Raw genomic sequence first — 19567 nt, 5'->3', positions numbered from 1 at the left:
AATCCTCCAGCTGCTTTTCTCTCAAGAAACTGAACTGCTGCCTTCTGTCAACAAATATAGACAGATCAATTAAACAATAGAACCTTCTAACCAAGGCTCCACCCTGAATCACTGTCTCTGTTCCTTCAAATACACTGCTGGCAGGCGGTAAGGGTGAGAGAGACTCCTGGTCAGCCAGTATTGTGTGATAGCTGCAGCAGAACAGTCTCCCCGCATTAAAAGATTTCACATGCAGGTTCTTGTGATGGGATGTACTTCATGGCAAGCATCCTCCTCCCTTTGAGGGACGACCAGAGACTATCTCTGTTTAAGGGGTAACATATTAACATGAATTGAGAGAACAGAGAATAAATTAACAACTTATGGGTTGGCAAGCTTTAATTAGTGGAGCACCACAGGAATCAGTACTGGGGCCTCAACTATTTACAATCTATATCAATGACTTGGATGAAAGGACCAAATGTATGTACGGTAGCTAAATTTCCTCATGACACAAAGATAGGTAGGAAAGTAAGTTGTCAAGAGGATATAAAGAAATCTACAAAAGGATTTAGATGGGTTAAGTGAGTGGGCAACAATTTGGCCAATGGAGTATAATGTGGGAAAATGTGAACTCGTCCATTTTGGCAGGAAGGATAGAAAAGCAATACACTATTAAATGGAGAGAGACTACAGAGCTCAGCGATACAGCCCTGGGTGTCCTGGTACATAAATCACAGAAAGTTAGTACGCAGGTACAGCAAGTGATTAAGAAGGCAAATGGAATGTTGGTGTTAATTGCAAGGGGAATTGAGTATAAAAGTAGGGAAGTGTTCCTATAGCTGTACAGGGCTATAGTGAGATTGCATCTGGAGTATTGTCGACTGTTTTGGTCTCCTTACTTATGAAAGGATATAAATGCATTAGAAGCAGTTCAGAGAAGGTTCACTCAACTGATTCCTGAGATGGAGAGGTTAGCTTATGAGGGAATGTTGAGCAGGTCGGGCCTATACCCATTACAGTTTAGAAGAATTAGAGGTGATCTTATTGAAACATATAAGAAGGTCCTGAGGGGATACTGAGAGGATGTTTCCACTTGTGCAGGAGTTGAGAACTAGGGGACAGTTTAAAATTAAGGGCTCTCCCATTTAAGACCAAGATAAAGAGAATTTTTTTTCTCTCACAGGGCTGTTAGTCAATGGAACTCTCTTCCACAGAGAGCAGTGGAGGCTAGGTCATTGAATATATTCAAAGCTGAGTTCGATCGATTGATCGACAAGAAAGTCAAGGATTATGGCGGGCAGACAGAAAAATGGAGTTGAGGGCACAATCAGATCAGCCTTGATCTAATCAAATGGTGGAGCTGACTTGAGGAGCCGAATAGCCTATTCCTGCTCCTAATTCTTGTTTTCTGTGACAACATGGCATGCTTTGGGATGGTTTAAACAGAGATGCAAACAAATGTTTTACCTTCAACACAACTTTTTGATTCTGCAGCCCATATGGATAATTTATATTGCTAATGGAGCTTTACCATCCTCTCTCCAGGCTCCCTGGCTCCACTATAAGTTTAGAGTTGGATTTTCCATTCAGTTTTTCACCATCAACTCTGACCTTGCAAGATAAAAACAGATTGCTTTTTAAGCATAATAAACCCAGCCTTGTTTGAGTTGCATTTACATTAGAGCTATTTTTACCAGTTTCTCATCCATTTGTCCACTTGCCTTACATTGAACATTTTAACCTCCACCTAAAAGTTATATTCCTAAGACTAAAAATTATATTCTAAAACATATAAACCATGAACTAGATTCTCGCAACAAATAGAATGTTGGTCTTTAGTGCAAGGGTAATCTGGTATAAAAAATAGGGAGTTCATGCTACAAGTGTACATGACACTGGTGAGGTCACACCTTGTGTACTGCATACTGTAACTCTCTCATTATTTAGGAAGGGATATATTTGCATTGGAGGCAGCTCAGAGAATGTTCACTCGGTGTATTCTTGGAATGAAGGGGTTGTCTTATGCAAAAGTGGTTGAGCAGGTTGGGGTCTATACTCATTGGAGTTTAGAAGAATGAGAGGTGATCTTATTGGAACATATAAAATGCTGAAAGGGGTTTAACAGGGTAGATACTGAGAGAATATTTCCTCTCATAGGGGAACCTAGAACTAGGGGGCACAGTGTCAGAATAAGGGTTCTCCCAATTAAGTGGAGATGAGGAGGAATTTCTTCTCTCAGAGAGCCATTAATCTTTGTAATTCTCTATCCCAGAGAATAGTGGAGGCCGGGTCATTGAGTATATTTAAAGTTGAGTTAGACAGATTTTTGATCTACAGGGGTTATGGTGGGCAGACAGGAAAGCAGAGTTGAGACCCCGATCGTGAGGCTCAAGGGGTTAAATGGCCTACTCCTGCTCCTATTTCTTTCTTTTATGTCCTAACAGCATGAAGGTTAAAGATGTTGGCCAGAATTTTACGACCTCGTCGTGGTGAGGGGCGGGGAGACCGGGGCTGTAAAACACGGCGAGCCATTCTAAACTCCATTGACTTCAGCGGGGACACAAATCCCATTGCCGTAAAATTCCGCTCATTATTTTTACATAGGTATATTTATGCTGCATTGCAGCAACATTCCTGTTATATATTATTGAATTCAAATGATATTATTCATTTGGAATGATAGATTTATGCTGCTGAAATGAAACTGAGTTTGTGATATGTGTACAGCTAATGACATGAGTATGAAATGCAATACAAAATGTTTTCTGTTGACTAATATCTGGTAGATTGCGCTTGAATACTTATCTTTTCATAAAAATAACACACTCCGAATGCGAGCAGTGCCCCAATCTAGGCTGGGAATGAAGGTTCAAACCTCTATCTAATTTCCTTTTTTGTTGTTTCCATATGAATCTTTTTTTTTCTCAGAGAAAGATGACTATCTGGAGTTTCCTTATTTTTTTGCAGGAAGTCAAAGGGCTGTTGGCTTCCTCTCCCCTCCCTTCCTTCCTTTTTTTCCGAAGGTACTCATCTGTAAAAAAAAAGAACGAAGTAATTCTGTTCCTGTTCTCCTTCTTGGGTAGCTTCAAGCACCGACACAATAAGTTCCTTCTTTTAATCAAATCTATGTGTGGGAGCTGTGAGAAGCAGGTAGACAGTTGTGTGCTCTGTACACATTAAGGAAACTCGTTGGTAAGTTGCACTGAGAAATGTAGATTTGAGCTTTTGACATGTAAATTGACTGAAAGGTAATATCCTTATGATTTTTAGTCTAAGATAATGTAATACTTGAATGAATGCAATTAATTACAAACATCTAAAACCTCATTGGGTACATGCAATGTTACAAAGTTGTTCACTGGTTTAATTAGAGTTTCTCCACTTGTAATTTATGGTTGTAAGATTACTATATTTTTAGAAAGAAAAAAATAGGAAGTTATTATGAATACAAGTGCTGGGTGACCAGTGATAGATATTCTGTTCTCACCCAGCCGTGTGTGTTTATTTTTGTTCTGAGAAAGTTCAATCTCAAAATGTACAAATGTTCAAACTTTCAGCAGAACGGCTTCCCTTCCCATTCAGTCTCAGAGCTTTATGTTAGTTCTTCAAAGGAGTATTTTTCATATGTTTAAAAATGAAATGGTGTCAATGGTTATGTTCGGCCCACTAAATAATTTGTGTGTGACTCAAAACGTAGAACTATATGCGCCCAAAAAACTAATATGAGTTCAGATTTTACTGATGCGTTACTTAATTTGAAAGTTCAAATAAATCATCAGAATAGTATCTATTAAACCATATTTGCAGGTATTTACTCCATTATAGTTTTAATAGACGAACATTAACTTGATAAATATTGCTAAAATATTTGGAATTATCAGATTCTCCTACCTTTGACATGGTGCTACAGAAGTATCACCAGCAAATAACATTATGCAGAGTCACACAATACTGATGTAATGTGATAAATAGCAATCATGAAATCAGATTGAAATTTGCACATTGCACTGTGCAAATAATCATACTGAGTAAAAATAATAATACATCAATAATTAAGCTCAAGAGGAAAAAACACATATTTGAACAGTTTTAATCATTCTTTCTTTTCTAAAGGCTGCTTTTTTACCTTTAATAGTTTAGCAATTGTGGCGTAATTTTTAAAATCAATGTTCAAAAATGATTAGAAAATAATCTGGGGACTTCGATCAGATAATTGGCTGCAAAGTCAAATATGATATTGTTGTGTAAAATAGAGCCATGTCTTCTCCAGCTGCAGGTACCAAACTAATTGCACGAGACAATGCTTTACAGAAGAAAAATTAGGAGGAGTTTTAAACTAAATCACACACACACATTATTATTATAAGGATATTCTCCAAGGTGCACAACAGAAAGAATTAGTCTGTGAGATAGTCATGCTTCAAATGCAGAAGGACAAACTGAAACTAAAAGTATTAAAGATGGGAATCCCTCCATCAGCACATAAAGGTAAATTCCCAGGGAGAAATTTAAAAAAACTGCAACAACAAAAGCACAGTCCTGCCCCTATGCTAGTGAAGAGTATAATGTTTGAGCCAGCAGAGAAGCCTACTTGGTTTCACTTCTCTATTTCAGCAATCCATTACTGAACCGTTCACACATTTCCACTGAAATACCCACTGTCAGCAGTTCCAATATTTTGGAGTGTTAGTCCATAAATTTCCACAATACCAAAACAAGTATTGACATAGGTTTTGCACAATAAATCAAATTAGGTAGCATTCAGTCACTCAGCTTCAGTCAAGAATCTGAATAGAATAATATCTCTGAGAGGTTCATGAGGACAATGATTTCTAAGTGAATAAACACACTTACACAATCTTATTTTTTTAAGCAGCTCCAAATGCACAATGTGCATCATTCCATTTGAAGCACTTTGGATGATTTTCTGAGACCTGATCAGGTGGTCTATCAATGCAAGTTCTTTATTGCACTTTGTAAATTCTGCACTGGTAATAATTGGAAAGTGGAGTTAAGGCCACAAACAGATCAGCCATGATCTTATTGAATGGCAGAGCAGCTTGTGGGGCTGGATGGCCCACTGCTGCTCCTAATTCTTCTGTTCAGTTCTTCTGTTCTTATTTGTGACATCAATATTTGTGGGACAGGGAAAGAAAGGTTAGCATTTCAATACATCAGCTCTAATTAAATCCTTATGTTCCAAATGCACTTCCACCGAATAGCACTTAAAGAAAATAATGGCAACATTATGAACTGCAAAAAGGCTCTGTTGGGACTGGTGGGATAACACATTGTCCTTTCAGCTCTGGAACTTGAATTCAAAGTTAGCTCACTCTGGGAGAAAGTTTAGTTGCTCCGTGGAGTGGAAGAGTTGAAATTGCAGTGTGGTAGTGATGAATATGTTAACATCGTTACATTAAATCCTTTTGTCGACTTATTTTACATTTGTTTTAAAATTCATTGTAGGCAATTCAGCAAGGTTTGACAATCTTCCTTTAATAGATCAAAATAGCAATGGTGTAGGAAATGGAAACTTCATACTGATGAAGAAAAGAATGTTTTTGTGAGATAAAAACAGATGAAAACAACAGCAGCTTTTATTTATATTGCACCTTTAGTGTATGAAAACATCTCAAGGCACTTCACAACAGCCCTACAAATCAAAAATTGACGCTGAGCCACATAAGCTTTGTTACAAGGGGTAGATTTTAAGGAGCATTTTAAAGGAGGAATGAGAGGCAGAGAGGTCGAGAGGTTTAGGGAAGGAATTCCAGAGCTTAGGGCCTAGGCGACTGAAGATATGGTCACCAATGGTGGAGTGATTAAAGTTGGAGATGCTCAAGAGGCTAGAACTTGATGAACGCAGATATCTCAGAGGGTTGCGAGGCTGGGGCACATTACAGAGATAGGAAGGAGCAAGGCTACGGTGGGATTTGAAAACTAGGATAGGAATTTTAAAATAGACGCAATGCTTAACTGGGAGCCAATGTAGGTCAACAACTATAGGGGTGCTTGGTTAATGGAACTTAGTGTGAGTAAGGGCCACAGAGTATTGGATAGCCTCAAGTTTATGCAGGGTGTAATGTGGGAGGTCGGCTGTAATAGTCAGTCCAGAGGTAACGAAGATTGAAATACACAACTTGTTGGTCAGCATCTCTAAAGAGAAAAGACAGGTTAGTGTTTTGGGTGTAGATTCTTATAACCAAACTCTTCGCCTGTCTTGTTTATTATATTCTTATATATATTTCCAGTACTTTTGTTTTTATTTCAGATTCCATTTAATTTTCAGTGTTAGCTCAGTGATAGCATTCTTCCTTTACAAACATACAAAATAGGCCATTTGGCCCCTCGAGCCTGCTCCGCCATTCAATGAGATTATGGCTGATCTCTTTGTGTTTCGAATTCCACATTCCCATCTAACCCCAATAACCTTTGATTCCCTAACCTAAGAAGCATCTATCTACCTTTGCTTGTTTAAGAAGGGAGTGAGGCAAAAGACGGGAAATTACAAGATGATTAGCCTGACCTCAGTCATTGGTAAGATTTTAGAGTCCATTATTAAGGATGAGATTTCAGAATGCTTGGAAGTGCATGGTAACATCGGGCAAAGTCAGCATGGTTTCATCAAGGGGAGGTCATGCCTGACAAATCTGTTAGAATTCTTGAGGAGGTAACGAGTAGGTTAGACAAAGGAGAGCCAATGGATGTTATCTACTTGGACTTCCAGAAGGCCTATGACAAGGTGCTGCACAGGAGGCTGCTCAGTAAGATAAGAGCCCATGGTGTTAGAGGCAAGGTACTAGCATGGATAGAAGATTGGCTGTCTGGCAGGAGGCAGAGAGTGGGGATAAGGGGGTCCTTCTCAGGATGGCGGCCGGTGACTACTGGATTTCCACAACTTTACACTTTATACATTAATGATCTAGATGAAGAAACTGAGGGCATTCTGGCTAAGTTTTCAGATGATACAAAGATAGGTGGAGGAACAGGTAGTATTGAGGTGGCGGGGAGGCTGCAGAAGGATTTGGACAGGTTAGGAGAATGGGCAAAGAAGTGGCAGATGGAATACAACATGGGGAAGTGTGATGTCATGCACTTTAGTAGGAAGAATAGAGGCATAGACTAGTTTCTAAATGGGGAGAGAATTCAGAAATCTGGAGTGCAAAGGGACTTGGGAGTCCTAGTCCAGGATTCTCTTAAGGTTAACTTGCAGGTTGAGTCGGTAGTTAGGAAGGCAAATGCAACGTTGGCAATTATTTCGAGATGACTAGAACATAAAAGCAGGGATGTGCTGCTAAGGGTTTATAATGGTCTGGTCAGACCACACTTAGAATATTGTGAACAATTTTAGGCTCCGTATCTCAGGAAGGATGTGCTGGCCCTGGACAGGGTCCAGAGGAGATTCACGAGAACGATCCCAGGAATGAAAGGCTTAACATACGAGGAACGTTTGAGGACTCTGGGTCTATACTCAATGGAGTTTAGAAGGATGAGGGGGGATCTGATTGAAACTTACAGAATACTGAAAGGCCTGGATAGAATGGATGTGAGGAAGATGTTTCCATTAGTAGGAGAGATTAGGACCCGAGGGCACAGCCTCAGAGTAAAGGGAAGACCATTTAGAACAGAGATGAGGAGAAACTTCTTTAGCCAGAGAGTGGTGAATCTATGGAATTCATTGCCACAGAAGGCTGTGGAGGCCAGATCACTGAGCGTATTTAAGACCGAGATAGAGAGGTTCTTGATTGGTAAGGGGATCAAAGGTTACGGGGAGAAGGCGGGATAATGGGGTTGAGAAACTTATCAGCCATGATTGAATGGCGGAGCAGACTCAATGGGCCGAATGGCCTAATTTCTGCTCCTATGTCTTATGGTCTTATGGTCTTAAAAACATTCAATGACCCCGTTTCCACCGTTTTCTGAGGCAGAGAGTTCCAAAGTCACACAACCCTCTGAGAGAAAAAAATTCTCCTCATCTCTGTCCTAAAAGGACAACCCCTAATTTTAAAACAGTAGTTCTAGTTCTGGACTCACCCATAAGAGAAAACTTCTTTTCCATGCCCACCTTGTCAACACCTTATATGCTTCAAACAAGTCACTCCTCACTCTTCTAAACTCCAGTGGAAATAAGCCCAGGCTATCCAATCTTTCCCCATAAGACAATCTGATCATTCCAGGCATGAATCTCGTTAACCTCCCCTGAACTGCCTCCAACACATTTAAATCCTTCCTTAAACAAGGAGACCAAAACTGCTCACGATATTCGAGATATGGTCTTATCAATGCCCCATATAGCTGAAGCATAACATCCTTACTTTTATGTTCAATTCCTCTCATAATAAAGGATAGCATTCCACTAGCCCTCTTAATTACTTGCTGTACCTGCATGCTAACTTTTTGTGACTCAAGCATGAGAACACTTAGATGCCTTTGCACCTCAGAATTCTGCAGTCGTTCTTTGTTTAAGTAATACTCTGCTTTTTTATTCTTCCTGCCAAAGTGAACAACTCCATCTGCCAGATTTTTGCACTCAGAAGGTTGTGGGTTCAACTCCCATTGCAGAGAATAGGCCATGTAATATTGTCCTACCTTCTGGCAAATGTAAAGGATTGTAACGGCACTATTTGAAAAAGAGCTGGCATCCTGCCTAACTTTTATCCTTGAACTAATATCACTAAAAAGTGGATTAATTTGTCTTGATATTTGATGCTTGATATTTGTGAGAGCTAGCTGTGGGAAAGGTTAGCAGTCACATTACAACAGTTACTGTACATCAAAAATTATTTGTTGGCTGTGAAATGCTTCAGAGCATCCTAAAGTTGAGAAGGGAGCTATATAAATGCAAATTATTTATTTCCAGCACTTTTGCAGTTTTTTGACGCTCTTTGAGACTGGGCAAAGCAATAACTGCATTACCATGAATCTTTCTGTGTAGTACCTGACTTGAAAGAGTTGATTCTGACATTAATTTGTAAAAAGCGCTGAAGCATTGTATTCCTTGGCACTAATATCCTTTGGTTGAATGGAGATAAAAACATTAAGATTTGTGTTATAAAATGAAAGTTATGTAAAACCAGTGGTATAATAATGGTGACTGAGTAAAAAGAAAGCTGATGCTTTTTAATTGTTTGCATGTTCACTCTGAGTAAATAGTAATGTGGGAGGTCAGTGGTCTCTTGCTGATAGTGTAGAGAGAGCCGTATGAAATTTCAAAGTCTTCTAGTTTAGCAGAATAAATCGATGCTGTGGTTTTACTGAAAAAAGATTCAGTGGGCAACATTTTCCCCCCATTGTGGGGGGGAAGTGCAGGAGCGGGCGCCGGTAGGCGGCCTTCCGATCAGCGCCCCCGGTCGGTGGGGAGGGTGGGGGGGGTGGCAAAAGTATTTTAAGTGTGCGGGCCAGTTAAGGCCCACCCAGCGTGACATCCGAGCGTGCGGGCAAGTGGGGGTTTCCTCATCCGGGAGTGCACTATTTCGCGCATGCATGTGAAAGAGCGCACAGATCTCCCTGAGGCAAGGTGCGGCATCAGGGGGATCGGCTCACATTTAAAACTTTTAATAAACATATTTAAAATGTTTCACTGCCATGTCCCCTCATGTGACACTGTCATTCGCTGAGTTCGCTGTGCGCCCGCCAAACTGAAAATCTAAATGACGTGTGGTGACATCAGGATGCATGCCCGACGCATCCCCACATCATTTTACAGATCGGCGAGCAGGCCCTACCTCTGCTCGCCGACCAGAAAATCCTGCCGTGTAAGATGATCTAAAATGTTTGTTCGGGCATTTTTGTAAGTTGTTAAGAAAGCCTGAAACAAAATTATTGACTGAGTGGACAACATTACCATTGCCGAATCCCCCATAATGTTGATGTTGACCATCAACATTCTGAGGGTTACCATTGACCAGAAATTTATGTGGACCAGCCACATAAATACTTTGGCTCTAAGAGCCAATTCTGCAGAGAGTAACACAACTCAAGATTCCCCAAAGTCTGTCCACCATCTACAAGACACAAGTCGGGAGTGTGATGGAATAGTCTCCACTTGTCTAGATGAGTGAAGTTCTAACAACACTCAATTAACCTGACACTATCCAAATCAAAGCAGCTCACTTGATCAACATCCCATCCACACCTTAAGCATTCATCCTCTCCACCACCAACACACAGTGGCAGCAGTGTGTACCATCTATAAGATACACTGCAGCAACTCACCAAGGCTTCTGGTTCAACAGCACCTTTCAAGCCCATAACATCTATCGCCAAGAAGGATAATGGCAGCAGTACACATGGGAACACCGTCACCTGCAAGTTCCCCTTCACATTCACACAGCACTCTGACTTGGAACTATTTCTTCACTTTCCCTGGATTAAAGTCCTGGAATGTCATCCTTAACAGCCTGTGGGCATATCAACACGTCATGGACTGCAACGGCTCAAGAAGGCAACTCACCACTACCTTCTTAAAGGCAAATAGAGAAGGGTAATAAAAGCTGACATCCTAAGAATGAATAAAAAAGGTATCTTATAAAAACTAATTTTTAATTTAAGACCACAAGGATTGATTTATTCTTTTAGGGGGATGGTAGCATTACTAGCCAGAGACCCAGACTAATGCTCCGATGACCTCAGTTCAAATCCCACCATGGTTCCTGCAAGAATTTGTATTCAATTAAGAAATCTGGAATAAAATGCTCGTCTCATTAAGAAACTACCAAATTGTCATAAAACGCATCTGATGAGTTAAGGGTGAGGATTGACATGTGGAATTGTGATATAGTCGTCATCACTGAGACGTGGTTGAGGGAGGAGCAGGGTTGGCAGCTCAACATTCCGGGATAAAGAATCTTCAGGGGAGGGGGTAAAAGAGGAGGAGGCATTGCATTATTAGTTAAGGAGTCAGTTACTGCAGTAAGGAAGGATGATATCTTGGAGGAGGCATCGAATGAAGCTTTGTGGGTAGAGCTTAGGAATAAAAAAGGGGAAGCCACATTGTTAGGTGTTTATTATAGACCCCCAGATAGTCAGCGAGAAATTGAGGAGCAAATATGTGCACAAATTGCAAGGTGTGTAAAAACAATAACAATAGGGTAATTATATTAGGTGATTTCAACTTTCCCAACATTAATTGGGATAGACATGGTGTTAAGGGCTTGGATGGAGTGGATTTCTTTGAAATGTGTACAGGAGAAATTTTTAGGTCAATGTGTTAAGGGTCCAACAAGGGACAGTGCAGTGCTGGACATATTTCTGGGGAATGAAGCTGGACAGGTGGCTGAGGTCGTGGTGGGGGAGCATTTTAACGATAGCGACCACAACATGGTACAATTTAAGTTTGTTATCGTCAAAGAAATAGACAAGTGACAAAAAAATTTTTTGGATTGGGTGAGAGTGAATTTTAGTAAAATAAGGCAGGATCTGGCCAAGCTAAACTGGGAACAGCTACTTGTGGGGAAATCTACAGAGGAGCAGTGGGGTTGGGCGGGGGTGGGGGGGGCATTCAAAAAGGAAATGGGGAGGATACAGGCTCAACATGTTCCCTCTAGGGTGATAGGAAGGAGTAACAAGCCCAGAGAACCATGGATAACCAGAGATATTCAGGTTACGATAAGAGGGAAAAGAGAGGCTTTTAGCAGGTACAAAGGGAGCAAATCAGCAGAGGCATTAACGGAGTACAGAAAGTACAGGGTGGAGCTTAAGAAAGTAATTATGAGAGCAAAGAAGGGGTATGAGAAAGCTCTGGCTGGTAAAAGTAGGGAAGATCCCAAGATACTCAATAAGTATATCAATGGGAAGAGAATAACCAGGGAAAGAGTAGGGCCCATTAGGGACCAAGGGGGCAATCTATGGGTGGAGCCAGAGGACAGCGGTAGAGTGTTGAACGAATACTTCACATCCGTATTCACTCAAGAGAATGAGGATGAAGGTATCGAACTCGGGGAGAGAGACTGCGAGGTTCTTGAGCAAATTGATATCAGGAGTGACAAGGTATCAGAGGTGCTGGCAGGCTTAAAAGTGGACAATTCTCCAGGTCTGGATGATTTGTGTCCCAGACTGCTGAAGGAGGCAAGGGAGGAGATCGCAGGGGCTCTGACACAAATTTCTAATTCCTCTCTGGCCACAGGGGAGGTGCCAGAGGACCAGAGAATAGCTAATGTGGTTCTGCTATTTAAGAAGGGTTGTGGAGATAAGCCAGGGAACTACAGGCCAGTGAGTCTCACGTCAGTGGTAGGGAAACTATTGGAGAAAATTCTGAAGGAGAGGATCTATCTCCACTTGGAGAGGCAAGGTTTGATCAGGAATAGTTAGCATGGCTTTGTCAGAGGGTGGTCATGCCTAACAAATATGATTGAATTTTTTGAGGAGGTGACCAGGTGTGTAGATGAGGGTAGTGCAGTTGATGTAGTTTATATGGATTTCAGGAAAGTCTTTGACAAGTTCCCAAATGGGAGACTTATAAAGAAGGCAAATGCACATGGGATACAGGGTAATTTAATGAGGTGGATTCAAAATTGGCTTAGTTGTAGGAGACAGAGGGTGATGACAGAAGGATGCATCAGTGACTGGAAGCCAATGTCCAGTGGCGGAACACAGGGATCTGTGCTGGGTCCCCTATTATTTGTCATTTATATAAACAACATAGGTGACTATGTGGGGGGTAGGATTAATAAGTTTGCGGATGACACAAAGATTGGCCGGGTGGTTAACAGTGAGGTTGAGTGTCTTGGGCTACAGGAAGATATAGACGGGATAGTCAAATGGGCAGATAAGTGGTAGATGGAATTTAACCCTGAAAAGTGTGAGATGATACACTTGGGAAGGAGTAATTTGACAAGGAAGTATTCAATGATTGGCATAACTAGGAAGTTTTGAGGAACAAAGGGACCTTGGCACGTGTGTCCATTGATCTCTGAAGGTGGAGGGGCATGTTAGTGGGATGGTGAAAAAGGCATCTGGGACACTTGCCTTTATCAATCGAGGCATAGATTACAAAAGTAGGGAGTTCATGTTGTCGTTGTATAGAACCTTGGTGAGGCCACAGCTGGAGTACGGTGTGCAGTTCTGGTCGCCATGTTATAGGAAGGATGTGATTGCACTGGAGGGATTGCAGAGGAGATTCACCAGGATGTTGCCTGGGATGAAACATTTAAGTTATGAAGAGAGGTTGGATAGACTTGGGTTGTATTCGTTGGAGCAGAGAAGAATGAGGGGCAGCCTGATCGAGGTGTACAAAACCAAGAGGGGCATGGACAGGGTAGATAGGGAGCAGCTGTTCCCCTTTGTTGAAGGGTCACGAGGGGACATAAGTTCAAGGTGAGGGGCAGGAGATTTAGGGGGGATGTGAGGAAAATCTTTTTTATCCAGAGGGTGGTGACGGTCTGGAATGCGCTGCCTGGGAGGGTGGTGGAGGCGGGTTGCCTCACATCCTTTAAAAAATACCTGGATGAGCGCTTGGCATATCATAACATTCAAGGCTATGAGTCAAGTGCTAGTAAATGTGATTAGGTAGGTAGGTCAGGTGTTTCTCACCTGTCGGTGTAGACTCGATGGGCCGAAGGGCCTCTTCTGCACTGTGTGATTATGTCATTCTGGTTCACTAATGTCCTTTAGGGGAAGAAATCTACCATAATAGAGATACAAACAAAAAACCGCGGATGCTGGAAATCCAAAACAAAAACAGAATTACCTGGAAAAACTCAACAGGTCTGGCAGCATCGGCGGAGAATAAAAGAGTTGACTTTTCAAGTCCTCATGACCCTTCAACAGAACTGAGTGAATATTACGAGAGGGGTGAAATATAAGCCGGTTTAAGGTGGTGGTGGGGGTGGTGGGGGTGGGGGAGAGAAGTGGTAGGGGGGTGGTGTGGTTGTAAGGACAAGCAAGCAGTGATAGGAGAAGATATTCAAAAGATGTCACAGATGAAGGAACAAAGAGGTGTTGAAGGTGGTGATATTATCTAAACGAATGTGCTAATTAAGAATAGATGGCAGGGCACTCAAGGTACAGCTCTAGTGGTGGTGGGGTGGAAAGACTAGCAGGGCATACAAGATTTAAAAATAATAGAAATAGGTGGAAAAAGAAAAATCTCTATAAATTATTGGAAAAAAACAAAAGGAAGGGAGAAGACACGGAAAGGGGGTGGGGATGGAGGAGGGAGTTCAAGGTCTAAAGTTGTTGAATTCAATACTCAGTCTGGAAGGCTGTAAAGTGCCTAGTCGGAAGATGAGGTACTGTTCCTCCAGTTTGCGTTGACCTTCACTGGAACAATGCAGCAAGCCAAGGACAGACATGTGGGCAAGAGAGCAGGGTGGAGTGTTAAAATGGCAAGTGACAGGGAGTTTGGGTCTTTCTTGCGGACAGAAGCGGTCGCCCAGTTTACGTTTGGTCTCTCCAATGTAGAGGATACCGCATTGGGAGTAACAAATGCAGTAGACTAAGTTGGGGGAAATGCAAGTGAAATGCTGCTTTACTTGAAAGGAGTGTTTGGGCCCTTGGACGGTGAGGAGAGAGGAAGTGAAGGGGCAGGTGTTGCATCTTTTGCATGGGTATGGGGAGGTGCCATACGTAGGGGTTGAGGAGTAGGGGGTGATGGAGGAGTGGACCAGGGTGTCCCGGAGGGAATGACCCCTACGGAATGCCGCCGGGGGGGTGAAGGGAAGATGTGTTTGGTGGTGGCATCACGCTGGAGTTGGTGGAAATGGCGGAGGATGATCCTTTGAATGCGGAGGCTAGTGGGTTGATAAGTGAGGACAAGGGGGACCCTATCATGTTTCTGGGAGGGAGGAGAAGGCGTGAGGGCGGATGCACGGGAGATGGGCCGGACATGGTTGAGGGCCCTGTCAACGACCATGGGTGGAAAACCTCGGTTAAGGAAGAAGGAGGACATGTCAGAGGAACTGTTTTTGAAGGTAGTATCATCAGAACAGATGCGACGGAGGCGAAGGAACTGAGAGAATGGGATGGAGTCCTTACAGGAAGCGGGGTGTGAGGAGCTGTAGTCGAGGTAGCTGTGGGAGTCAGTAGGCTTGTAATGGATATTGGTGGACAGTCTATCACTAGAGATTGAGACAGAGAGGTCAAGGAAGGGAAGGGAAGTGTCAGAGATGGACCATGTGAAAATGATGGAGTGGTGGAAATTGGAAGCAAAATTAATAAATTTTTCCAAGTCCCGACGAGAGCTTGAAGCAGCACTGAAGTATTCATTGATGTACCGGAGAAAGAGTTGTGGGAGGGGGCCAGAGTAGGACTGCAACAAGGAATGTTCCACATACCCCATAAAGAGACAGGCATAGCTGGGGCCCATGCGGGTACCCATAGCCACACCTTTTATTTGGAGGAAGTGAGAGGAGTTAAAGGAGAAATTGTTCAGTGTGAGAACAAGTTCAGCCAGACAGACAGTAGTGGTGGATGGGGATTGTTCGGGCTTCTGTTCGAGGAAGTAGCTAAGGGCCCTCAGACCATCCTGGTGGGGGATGGAGGTGTAGAGGGATTGGACATCCATGGTGAAGAGGTAGCGGTTGGGGCCAGAGAACTAGAAATTGTTGATGTGATGTAAGGTGTCAGAGGAATCACGGATGTAGGTGGGAAGGGACTGGACAAGGGGAGAGAGAAGGGAGTCAAGATAACGAGAAATGAGTTCCGTGGGGCAGGAACAGGCTGACATGATCGGTCTACCAGGACAGTTCTGTTTGTGGATTTTGGGTAGACAGTAGAAGCGGGCCGTCTGAGGTTGGGCGACTATCAATTTGGAAGCTGTGGGAGGAAGATCTCCAGAGGAGATGAGGTCAGTGACAGTCCTGGAAACAATGGCTTGATGTTCACTGGTGGGGTCATGGTCCAGAGAGAGGTAGGACGAAGTGTCTGCGAGTTGACGCTCAGCCTCCGCGAGGTAGAGGTCAGTGCGCCAGACAATAACAGCACCACCCTTGTCAGCGGGTTTGATGACAATGTTGGAGTTGGACCTGAGAGAATGGAGTGCAGTAAGTTCAGAGTTCTTGCCCACATGTCTGTCCTTGGCTTGCTGCATTGTTCCAGTGAAGCCCAACGCAAACTGGAGGAACAGCACCTCATCTTCCGACTAGGCACTTTACAGCCTTCCGGACTGAATGTTGAATTCAACAACTTTAGATGTTGAACTCCCTCGTCCATCCTCACCCCCTTTTCGTTTCTTCCCCCTTCCTTTTGTTTTTTCCAATAATTTACAGAGATTTTTCTTTTCCCACCTATTTCCATTATTTTTAAATCTTGTATGCCCTGCTAGTCTTTCCACCCCACCACCACTAGAGCTGTACCTTGAGTGCCCTGCCATCCATTCTTAATTAGCACATTCGTTTAGATAATATCACCACCTTCAACACCTCTTTGTTCCTTCATCTGTGACATCTTTTGATTATCTTCTCCTATCACTGCTTGCTTGTCCTTACAACCACACCAGCTCCCCCCACCCCACTTCTCTCCCCCCACCCCACCCCCACCTTAAACCAGCTTATATTTCACCCCTCTCCTAATATTCACTCAGTTCCGTTGAAGGGTCATGAGGACTCGAAACATCAACTCTTTTGTTCTCCGCCGATGCTGCCAGACCTGCTGAGTTTTTCCAGGTAATTCTGTTTTTGTTTAAGAAATCTATCATCCTTAACCAGTCTGGCCTGCAGCCTCACACCAGTGTGGATGACTCTTAACTGCCCTCTGAAATGGCTTAGCAAGCCACACAGTTGTAGAAAGCTAACCACCACCTGTTTAAGGGCAATTAGGGATGGGAAACAAACACAGGCCTTGTCATGATGCCCACATCCCAAGAATGAATTTTAAAAAGTGTTATTGAAGAGCAGAAAGTGATTTAAAATTGACCATTGCTTGTTGGGCCTGTACTGTGACATTTTCATTCATCGAGAAACTGTAATCTGGTGTCATTATTGTTATTTTTTTTTAAATCCTGGTAAAATATAATTTTAAAAATTTGCTATTCTTGGTAGGAATAATCCATTTTGACCCATACCCAAATTCATGCCAGAAGAATGGCCACAGATTTACCTGCACTGCAGTGACACAGTGGGGGATTTTCACATTAAAATGTCTCTATTAATAGGGGGTACCAAAACACACAAAATCACAATAATACATGAGGTGGATGCTGGAAATCTGAAATAAAAACAGAAATGCTGGAAATGTTCAGCAGGTCTGGCAGCATCTTTGGAGAGAGAAACTGTTAACATTTCAGGTCTGGGACTTTTCATCAGAATCATAATTTTTCATACAAAGTGACAATCTTGCTTGCGAGTACCAGTGCTAATTGTAAAGTTACACCATGCCCTTACACCTTTAGGACACTGAACTAAGATTGTCCTAATTAGACAGTATTATCTGCAGATCCACTCCATTGTATTGTTTATTCCTTCAAGCTCTGAATTCCTTCTGCAGTTTTTGGCATACATCATAAGCCATAACTTAAATTTCATTAAATGCTGCTGTGTTCATTTTAACCCCGGTGTTTTACAGCCAACTATACAGAGCTAACTGTAGTAGATCCCAGAGCTCAGTCAACTTTGCCCTGAACTGACCAGATGGAGATACACAAAAGTAACCTTTTCTTTTAAAGGAAACCATCAGACTATTACTGTGCCACTCACACAGAGGAAGAAAACATACTAAAGGATAAGGGCAAAGGCAGTGGAGTTAGGCCACAGATCAGCCATGATTTTAATGAGTAACAGAACAGACGAGGTTTAATGGCCTACTCCTATTCCTGTGATCCTATGCCCCAAACCTTTAATTTAATGCTCTTTAATAAGAAGTCATGCTGAATATTTCTCAAAATCCTGCTGAGTATTTGGCAAAAGACTACCTCTCTGTTTCAAAGTGCTGTATTTTTCAAAATACCCACCCTTTTAGAGAAAGGAGGAAAAAGTGAAAGGTTTAAAACCAAAGAGAAGATAGAGAGGTGAGAGAAAGATGCAAGTAAGGGAGGAAAGACAGGAAGGTAACAGTGAGGTAGCAGAGAGATGAAGAGGTCAGGAGACAGACATGGGCCTGAATCTTGCATTCCGAGATAGGGCATGCGCCTGACCAGAGCGCATGTAAGATTGTGCAAAGACAACGGGCGTGCATCTCGACGTCATCGCGCACATGTGCAATATTGAGGTGGGCTGGTGCGCGCAGGAGTCCGAGCAATGCCAGCCGACAATTCAAGGGCTAATAAAGGTCATTAAAATGCCTATTGACCATGATTTTACGTTGCCCGTGCAATTTTTAACTCATTGCATGGACAAAACAGGTGGGTGGAATTCTCGTTTTAATCATCCAAGGGCGAGATGAAATCTCTGTTAGGATATAAAATAAAAAGAAATATCTGGGGACAGCGTTTTTGTGAGTTGTGTTTTCAGGGCCTTGATTGTGCTGCATGGACATTTTTGTGCTTTTTTCCATTATTTGGAGGTCCCTGAGGCAGAGGTGATGTCACCCGCGGTGACGTTGGCACCTGCCCTCTTCCTGCCTCCACTGGCGGCGCTGAGACTTTCTCAGGGCATGTTTCATGCTGGCTGGCCGTTAATTGGCCGGGCAGTGCAAAATCGTGGTCAGGGGCCCGTTCCCTATCCACTCCTGGGCCCGCCGATTGCGTGCACCCGACAAGCGCAAAATTCAGGCCATGGAGGAAGAGACAGCAACATGGAATTGAAGGAAGAGAGAATGAAATGAGAGTAAGGAAGAAGAGAAAGGCAGCAGTGAGGGAGATGAAAGATAAAAGTCAGATAGAGGGTGAGAAACAGAACTGGTGGAGAGAGAGGGAGAGAAACAGAAATAAAGGGAAAGAGAAAAGGCAGCAAATGAAGAAAGCGAGCAAGCGCAAAACAGAAGTGGAAGAGGAGAGAGACATTAAAGCAATAAGAGGAGGGAGTTAAATACAGGTGAAAGAGAGAAACACATTGTTGCTGCAGGCTTAGCTAGAGGGCATGATGATTTTGGCAATTCCCAGGTCAATAAAGGTTGAGTACAAATTCATTTGTTAACTTTGCTTAAATTCACCATCAAGGATGACAATTGGCTTGAGAGAGCCTTGAACGAAGGCACATTGGTGGAATATTGTGTGTGGGGGTGGGTGGTAGAAGCATATGTCTGGGCAAGCCTTCAGCATCCCTATCACCACTTTGTAGATGGTTGCTTCTTTGCAAGGAATCTCTACTTCCTTTTCAGTGGCAGGATTATACTCCCCAGTGCTCAGCATTTCTCTCATTTTTTGCAATGCAGCTCCAAGAATGGAAAACCCCTTTCCCAAAGTATTTCCCTTTTTGCTCTGCCCTGTTCCTTCAGTCTACTTACTGTCGTACATTCTCCTTCAGATGTGAGGAACAGATTGCCCCATAACTTTAGATCTAGATAATGTTTTGACATATGTTGTCATTATGCACACTTGCCTGGTGGTAGCACATAGTTTAAGTTTGGATTATTTCTAATCCTTTAAATGAATGATCAGAAAAGCATGTATTGCACTAGCCTGAATTTCCGGTATATGCTACCAGAGGTGAGACCTGTCAACAGCAGCACAAAGTCAGAAGGTGACCATTTTGTTGTCAATGACATTGTGCAA

General features: G+C 42.7%; 1 protein-coding gene across 1 annotated transcript in view; it reads left to right on the top strand.

Moving 5' to 3' along the window:
• The first annotated feature begins 2996 nt into the window (after nucleotides 1–2996).
• Nucleotides 2997–19567, top strand: part of znf366 (zinc finger protein 366) — a 69224-nt gene continuing 52653 nt past the window's right edge. The window contains exon 1 of the mRNA XM_041186747.1: nucleotides 2997–3174. The gene's annotated coding sequence lies outside the window, so the exon portion shown is untranslated. The remainder of the gene's footprint in view (nucleotides 3175–19567) is intronic.

Source organism: Carcharodon carcharias, chromosome 4 (assembly GCF_017639515.1).
Source record: "Carcharodon carcharias isolate sCarCar2 chromosome 4, sCarCar2.pri, whole genome shotgun sequence".
NCBI classification, from domain to species: Eukaryota; Metazoa; Chordata; class Chondrichthyes; order Lamniformes; family Lamnidae; genus Carcharodon; species Carcharodon carcharias.
The sequence above is the reverse complement of the archived record's forward strand: the minus strand, read 5'-3'. Positions and strand labels throughout refer to the sequence as shown.